Source organism: Macaca nemestrina, chromosome 2, assembly GCF_043159975.1.
Source record: "Macaca nemestrina isolate mMacNem1 chromosome 2, mMacNem.hap1, whole genome shotgun sequence".
NCBI lineage: Eukaryota > Metazoa > Chordata > Mammalia > Primates > Cercopithecidae > Macaca > Macaca nemestrina.
This window is the reverse complement of record NC_092126.1, coordinates 142,294,440-142,303,167: the sequence shown is the minus strand read 5'-3', so window position 1 is coordinate 142,303,167 and position 8,728 is coordinate 142,294,440. Positions and strand designations below refer to the sequence as shown.

General features: G+C 38.5%; 1 long non-coding RNA gene across 1 annotated transcript; it reads left to right on the top strand.

Annotated features, from left to right (window-relative positions):
- Positions 1 to 243: 243 nt before the first annotated feature.
- On the top strand, positions 244 to 2,361 carry LOC139361783 (uncharacterized). The gene is made up of 3 exons (XR_011619417.1): positions 244 to 697; positions 834 to 904; positions 1,890 to 2,361. It is a non-coding gene; the product is annotated as an uncharacterized lncRNA (long non-coding RNA).
- The last annotated feature ends 6,367 nt before the right edge of the window (positions 2,362 to 8,728 follow it).

Here is an 8,728-nt window from a genome sequence, read left to right as displayed (position 1 = left end):
TGATTTTTAATCAAACCTTGGTGGTTGTAGCCTTTCTCCTATAAGGTAGGTGAGAAAGCATTCATTAATTCAACAAATACTTACTGAGCACCTACTATGTGTAGAATTGTGTAGAACTTTATTAACCTCACTAGAAAAAAACTCCCATTTGGGTCTAAACCAGGAGACTAACAGCTATTTAAAGGTCTTTTATTATGTTCAATTATTATGATGTCACTAACAACAATTTTGGACTCTGGTAACTCCTACAGACAGGTTAATTAGTTCCCCTAACCATAATCCTTCTTTCCCAAGTGGGTCTCCATCTAGTCCTGGTTTCCTATTGTATTAGACCACATTTGTGTTGCTATAAAGAAATAATGGAGGCTGAGTAACTTATAAAGAAAATAAGTTTAATTGGCTGTGGTTCTACAGGTTATAGTGGAAGCCTGATGCCGTCATCTGCTTCTGGTGAAGCCTTCAGGAAACTTACAGTAACACCAGAAGTTTAATGGGGAGCAGGCATCTCACACGGCGAGGACAGGAGGAAGAGAGAGAGTGGAGAGGTGCCACATTCTTTCAAACAACCAGATCTTACATGAACTCACTGATCACCAAGGAGATGGTGCTAAGCTATTCAGTAGGGATCTGCCCCCATGAGCTAAACGTCTCCCACCAGGACCCACCTCCAACAGTGGGGATTGCATTTCAACATCAGGTCTGCAGGGGACAGTTACACAAGCTATACCACCTACCCACACTCCAATGGCACCATGTTGCATTAAGACTAATAATTCATAACGACTTCTTGCTGACTTTCTGATCTCGAACTACTTCATGTTTCCAAATCACAGAACCATAGAATTTCAGCCCTGGAAGTTCCTCCCCTTGGACAGTCTCAGAAATTGATATCCAGTGAAGGGCGGTGAGTTGGCCAAAGTCCAAAAACCTGCTAAATTCTCATGTTTTACGTGTTCCTTTGTCAAACATCAGATGATTATTTCCTGAATATAACGTAGGAATACTTGGTTTTAGAAGGCATGATAAAAATTGCTAAGTCATTTCAGGTATGGTTGTTTAAAATGTAGCTAAGAAATACTAAGTTCATTAACTGAAATGTTATACTTAATGTGTAGCATCGTATATTTTAGCAAATATTGTGTTGATTCAAATATTTAAATCACAGAGGCATTTTTGGGAAAAGTGTGAAAAAGCTTTGTGGCTACTGATAAATATTCACAGAAATATTCACTCATCAGATACTTATTGGGTGCTTGCTTTGTGCCAAGCAAGGTTCTAGGTGCTGAACTTTGTAGCATTTTAACAATTGACTTTGGATTCAGGCAAAACCAGATATAAATCCTAACTTGCTGGCTGTGTGCTTCTGAGCAGGTTTCTCTAAACTTCAAATTTCTCATGCAGTAAGATGAGGATAATAGTATTTACCTCCTAGATCTGGAGATTCATACATGCAGAACACTTAGAATCATCCCAGGCATTTAATAAAATACTCAAATGGTAGCTCTAAAAACATGTGCATACCAGTAGGAAGTTGAAGGCATGGTATTCAAGTCATTGTGAAAAGATTTTTGCCATTTCAGAATTGGCTCAAATTTGTGTCAGGGCTGGCACATTCCATTTTAGAACACTGCTTGCGTCTGTTAGAAATCAACAAATTGTGATGTGTTCTTTTGAAAGTATTCTCAGGTTTGTATATAGGCAAATATTTTGCCAGTGCACCCAGGCAGCAGCTTCCTAAGTGCCAGCATTATGTTTTGGGTTCCTTTGTTTTTGTTTGTTTGTTTGTTTGTTTGGGGGGATTTTTTTGCAGTTGGCATTTAATCCTTGTTTCTTGTCCACTAGTCATCTATAGTAAATTAATTCTCTAACAATTCTCTAATAATTCCCAGCTTCTCAACAGAAAGCTAGATGACCTTCTAACACAGATACAAGATGACTCTAACAAGAAATGGTAAGGAACCACTTGAATTATTTCTAAACTTTCACAGAAAGGCATTCCTGAAGGAAAATCCATTTTAACGTTACATGCTTAATCTCTAGTGAGCCAATGTAAGTTTCTCCAAGTCATGTATATTCTGTACTGACTACTTTTCATGTGGGAATGTAATGTGCAGTCATACAGTAAACAGAATGTCAGTTCCTGTACACTGCTTTGGCATTATGAATGCTGTCGTGTTTGCAGTGAAAAAAATTAGCAAAGTGTGAAATTGGAATTTAATTGTGATAAGATACTCTCTCAAAAAATCACTTCACAGTGAAGGGTACACAAGAAGCTTCCCTCTTCCACTTGGCTCTACTTTAATTAATCACAGTAACAAACTCTCAGCAGATGATTGTCTTTGTAAGCCACTTAATACATGTGCTTATCCTGGCCGCCACAGGTAGGGGAAAAAGGATCTGGTAAAAAGGTGAAGGGGTCAGGTATGTTTTGTGTCTTACAACTGATCCAGAAGCAGGAGATGAAATGCTTTTGATTGTGTTTGTGCCTGAAGTGGGTCATTACCTGACTGGAATTTGAAACTTAGCCCTGAGCAAAAATTTTAAAGAAATTCCTCATATCAAGAGCCTAAACTAAAACTTGAAGACCGGTGACCAACATAGATGTTTAATTTGAAATATTGGTGGTATTGCTTCTAAGGCAACAATAAGACTTTTTAACTTAAGTTCCAGATACATGTGCAGGACATGCAGGTTTGTTAGATAGGTAATTGTGTGCCATGGTGGTTTGCTACATCTACCAACCCATCACCCAGATATTAAGCCCTCCATGCATTAGCTGGTTAACCTGAAGAGCATTAGCTCTTCCTCCCCACAAACAATAAGACTTTTAATTTGTTGCAAAAAAATGTAGATCCATAATTTGAGTTTCTGTTTAAAAAATGGAGAACTTGCATAATGGGACCTACATTTTCCTATGACGCCAAGTGCCTCAAGCTGAGTAGCACCTGCCCCTGATGGCTGGGGTGCTTGTGTCTTGGTGTTCCAGTCTTATGCTGTTCCACTTGCTATTCATCTGTGAACCTGCATTAATTTTTTTATTTAAAGTGAAAACTCTATCTATGTCTTTAAAAGAAGTTTCAGGCTGGGCGCGGTGGCTCACGTCTGTAATCCCAGCACTTTGGGAGGCCGAGGCAGGTGGATCGCCTGAGGTCAGGAGTTCAAGGCCAGCCTGGCCAACATGGTGAAAGCCTTCTCTACTAAAAATACAAAAATTAGCCAGGCGTGGTGGTGGGTGTCTGTAATCCCAGGTACTTGGGAGGTTGAGGCAGGAGAATCGCTTGAACCCGGGAGGCAGAGGTTGCAGTGAGCCGAGATGGTGCCATTGCACTCCAACCTGGGCAACAAGAGTGAAACTCTGTCTCAAAAAAAAAAAGAAAAAAAAAGTTTCAAAAAACATATAGACCCAAAGAGTTGCATGTTTCAGAAACAATGGAGGAGTGCATATATATATATATTTTATTAAAGTAAATAACTTTCCCAGGTGCTTAAAGAGCAAAGTGTACATGTGTCAAAATTTATGCCAGCCTGTTTGACTTATTTTTCTTCCTTGTCATTGTATAATCAGTCCCTGGTACAATTTTTCTTTGTTTTTGTGTTTTTGATTACTTGACTAAAATGGATTACTTTGGTATTATGCAGAAAGCTATGTAGAGATAAGTTAACAGTAGAAATCCTCAGGGTTTTATTCTCTGCTGTTTTTCTTACTATTCTATTTAGAACCCTGAGAAATCTCATCCACTCCTGTAGACTCAGCTGCTGACTCCTGATGGCTCCTAAATCCTACCCACATTTTTCTTCTAGATTCTGATTGCCTTCTTGACATCTCCATCCTAATATCCCACTGCCTCTGACTCAGTGTGTCTAAAACAAGCCTTCTCCTCATAAGTCTCTCATCAACACAAGGCCCTAATCTCCCACTGGGTCCCTATCTTAATGAATGAGGTTATCTTCTACCAGTTGCCTAAGCCAGAAGACTAAGTCTCTTTCTTGACTTCTCCATCTCCTGTTACATCCAGAAACTTACCAAAACACATAGATTTTAGTAACTGTGGAAAATTCTTCAAAATTACTTCTTCAGTATCTCTGGAATTCATCCCACTTTTTCCAACTTCAAAATCACGGAGTTAACACCCTTATTTCCCATGTACACTCTATAGCAGACACCTAAACAATATTGCCCTTTCTGATACATTTTCTTTACTGCAACTTGAGTGATCTTGCTAAAATGCACAGCAAGTATCCTTGATTCCCCAGTTCTTCTTTGCTTATTAAATTGTAAGATGAATGTAAATCCCATGCAGTGATACCTGAGGGTCATTGTTACGTGCTCCCTGTCTGCCTCTCCCATCCCATCTTTCAATATTCTGTCCCAGGTACCTTCATTTGTATTATACTAAATGGCATGCCTTTACCCATGCATGCTGTGATTTCTGTAGCTTTCCCTAATTGAAAATCCTTGCCCCTAGTCTTCACCTGGCTAATTCTTCTGTGTCCTTCCAAATTCAGCTGAAATGTTAACCTTTTCAGGGGGTTTCTACCTCAACACAAAACCCTGGACAGCATTAGCTCTTTTCCTTTTTTGGTCTCACAGTACTGTGTACTGGATCATAGTTATTCTGTAATTGACTCTGTTCTCCTTTGTCACCACTACAATCACTGGATTGAGTGATCATTAGAGACAGGTCCCCGGCTTTATTTGTCCTGGAGGCCCCAGTGCCTAACACAGCTGGCACACAGTAAGTGCTCAGCAACATTGTGTTGAATGAATGAATGAATCAGTCAATTCAGTGCATCAACTAGGAATGTTGGCAGTGAAAACATAAAAGGTGAAATTTAAGATTCACTATTTTCCATACAATAAATATTTATTGAAATTTTCCAGTGTTTTAAATATCTCATATAGGCCTGCTGTCTATCAGCATTTATCATGTTTCTTTTAGCAGCCTCCTAAAAAATTTGAACATTTTGTTAAGAGGAGTTGGAGCTGTGAATCTTGCTAGTTAGGTACCTTTGAGGTCTGTGACCATAGAAAGAATCCCTGACTCTAACCAGTTATGTCATACTTGAATTACGAAAGATGCCTTTGACCTGCTTAGTTGCAAGATGCTTTTTCTTCTTAATTCTTCTTCTTCTTTTCTTGTAAACTTGCTTTATTTTAAAATTTCATATTTTAGATACAGGAGATACATTTACATATTTGTTACATGGGAATATTGCATGATGCTAAGGTTTGGAGTTCAGATCCCATCACCCTTATAGTTAGCATAACACTCAGTAGATAGTTTTTAAGCCCACCCCCTCACTCCATCCTCTAGTAGTCCAAAGTGTCTATTATTGTCATATTTATGTCTACACGTGCTCAATGTTTAGCTCTTACTTATAAGTGAGAACTTGTGTTATCTGCTTTTTTTTTGTTCTTGTGTTAATTTGCTTAGGACTGTGGCCTCCAGCTCTATCCGTGTTGCTGCAAAGATCATGATTTTATTCTTTTTTATGGCTACATGGTGTTCCATGGTGTATATATACATTTTCTTTATTCAGTCTACCATTGATGGGCATCTGGGTTGATTATATGTCTTTGTTGTTGTGAATAGTGCAGTGATGAACAAACAAATGCATGTGACATTTTGGTAGAATGATTTGTTTTCTTAATTTAAGAATGATTCATTTTCTTAATTGAGAAAGTCTTTTTTGAGAGGTTAGGAACATACTAGAGGGCAGAATAAAAACAAACCAGAGGAACAGGCGGATTCCAATAAGATACATTTTAGCACAGACTTCTGACTGTGAGTCTTTAACATCAACTACCAAATATTGGATGAGGGAGAAATACTGCTTCAAAGTGCTAGAGTATATTAAAAAGTTCCATGGTCTCTACTTGACAATGAACTCCAAAACTGTCATCTGAATGATGTGGCTACGCAAGATGGTCGTGCATTCTTGGATTACTTGGATATAAGCATGGTTTGTGAAGTGAGGAAGAGAAAATATCATTCATTACTGTTCTAGACAGGGAAAGAGTAGTCCCCACACCAGAGCTGGGCTTCTAAAGTAGATTTTGTGCAAGAGAACTTAAAAATGAAATACACACCAACAAGAGCACTTCCGAGAAGTGGGCCAGCATGCCATGAATGTTAAAACTTATTTTAGGAGGAATGATTGAAGGAAGGAAAGATGCTTAAGCTAACAAAAAGGAAGACTCAGAGGCACGTGATGTTTGTGTGGAAGTTAGAGAGGGACAAAAAGTTCCTTCTATAGCAGGAGCCAAATAATATCTCTCTGTGCGCATGTTAAACAAAAGTTTTTTGCTCTGAGCAATTTCACCAATTTCTTTACAAAAGGGCCCCAGTCTCCTTATGCAAATTGATGTCCTTACACACTAATGACCCGTGTGGTATACCATGGAGTATTGTGAGGGGGCCACTTCCATAGCAGTATATAAGACCCCCTTATCTAGTTTCACTTTTCAGTTATACCACTGAGGATGAATCTTTTTTTTTTTTTTAAAAAAGAGTATCTGTCCAAGGTGACTTTGCATGTCACACAGGCAGAGAAATGGAGGTGGGGGAGAGGTTGCTTCTGGTACCCCCATTACATGATTACAAAGATGGAATGAATGGTCTTGGAAGGTGATGAGTTTCCACTCCTGGGAAGAATCCTGAAGAGGCTTGGCTGGAACACCTCAGGCATGGTTCAAGCATCAGCATTGGTGAGACCTGGACTCTTAAGATCCCTTTGGTCTACAAAACATGCCAAAGCCTAGCATGAATGATGCTCTGCTCTTGGAAAAACGCGGACCATATGCCCTGAATAACATCAGCTCCTATGAGAAGAAATGTCTTTTCCCATTTCTAGGACAGGGAATCCTGGTTTTACCAGCTTATTGTTTTAGTCAACTTTCACCATTTTGTAGGATTAAGGTGACTATTACTTTAATATAGGAGGTGGTATAGTGTAGCAGTTAAAGGATGGAGTGTAATAGCTAGATATAAAGTCAGGCAAGCCTGGGATTGAATCCTGCCTGCACTTAAGCACATAGCTGTAATAGATTAACATGCCTAAACCTCAGATTCCTCATCCATAAAATGGGCAATAGCCACCAGACGGGGTTGCTGTGAGGATTAAATGAAATAATGCATCATAATACACACTTAGCAATATACCTATATCCAGCTGGCACTCTGGAAAAGCTGCTACTACCATGATGGTATAGTAATAAGAATACTTTTTAGTAATGTTAGTATTACTAAGACTCTTGACTTGCCTCATTTACTCTACGTTTCTTTGAGGTCCCCAGCTCAGTGGTTTATTTATTTAATTTAGACAGTGCTCTTACACAGGATCCTCCACAGAGAACAAGGCTCATGCACACACTTGGTGGTGCTCAGAAATAAACAAGAAAATGTATTTATCTGTGTAGGTTTTGAAATTAAAAATGACATTTATGAGTCCCCTAGTAGAAAAATAAATTTCATCTGTTTTAGTAAGGAAAAGTAGGATAAGAAACTGCTTGTTGGTAGAGGTAAGAGACGTGGGGAACAGGGATTTCAACTTTATTTTTTAATCATAAAAGCATACAGTTAGTTATTAAACATGACTTTGCAGATGGGAAGTAGAACAAAAAACAAATCTCAGTGTTTCTTACTGGATTGCTATGACAATGCATGATCAGCAGCTTCTGTCAACATATGCTAAGACACAAGAATGAGAACTCCCAGCTATCATTAAAAATGTAATATTTAGAGAGCTGGAGTGGGGTACAGGAGGGCTGGATGGCTGCCTAATTTATAAGCTTTCAGGCCGCTAAGCTGAGAATGGGGAATGGAGTTGTCTTGTTTGAAGTTGGTATTCCATTTAAGTAGTAAGCATGACTTCTGGTGATATGCTATCTCCAATAATCAGCTAATTACTGTTTTCAAACAGAACCCATACGTTATTTGATTAGCAAGCACAATCATTTTCTTGATCACAAGTAACAATATTCATGCATTTTTGAAAGTACAAGCTTAGAAGTCTTCAATAGCTTGATTTTCTTGTTTTACTATTTTTTTTACAATGACAGTCGATAACCCAGATGCATCTGTCTTACGCCTTGTCTTACCTCGTCTACATAACTCCCCCTTCTCTCCCCACCCCCTGAGACTGCCTCAAAAGGATATACTGCACTGTGTTGCTTCCCAAGAGCTTGTCAGAGGGAACAGTTTTGTCATTTGAAGAATGTGTTCACGATGCCGTGACAGATTTGCCAGCATCCTTCCAGCACAGTGCCTTAGATGTGATATATTCAGAACACCCTTTCCTTTTCCAGATCCTCTCCCCCACCATCCTTTATTCCAGAATTCTCATTTGCCTAGAGGATTACTGAATCTGAAAACTTTGGTGCAGTAAGTGACCTTGGATGAACATTGAATCCTTTAGTTCATAGCCTTTTAAAAAAATGGAAAACTAAGTTTTATATGGAAATGTCTTGGTACTGCTATATAAGCAGACTGTTTAAGACATTTAAAAATAATCCTGGAACTAAAAAGAGTCAAACTTTATAAGCAAAAGGCTTCTGAAGACACATCTATTTCTAATAACTTATATAATTTCTACATTCTCAATTAAAAACATATTACTCTTTGACATTTCTTTGCATTAAACCTATGAATAGAAGTTAACAAAGATGTCACTTACCATTATAAGAAGGTTGACAATTCACAAATGTCAATGCTTAGTATCAAGTTTC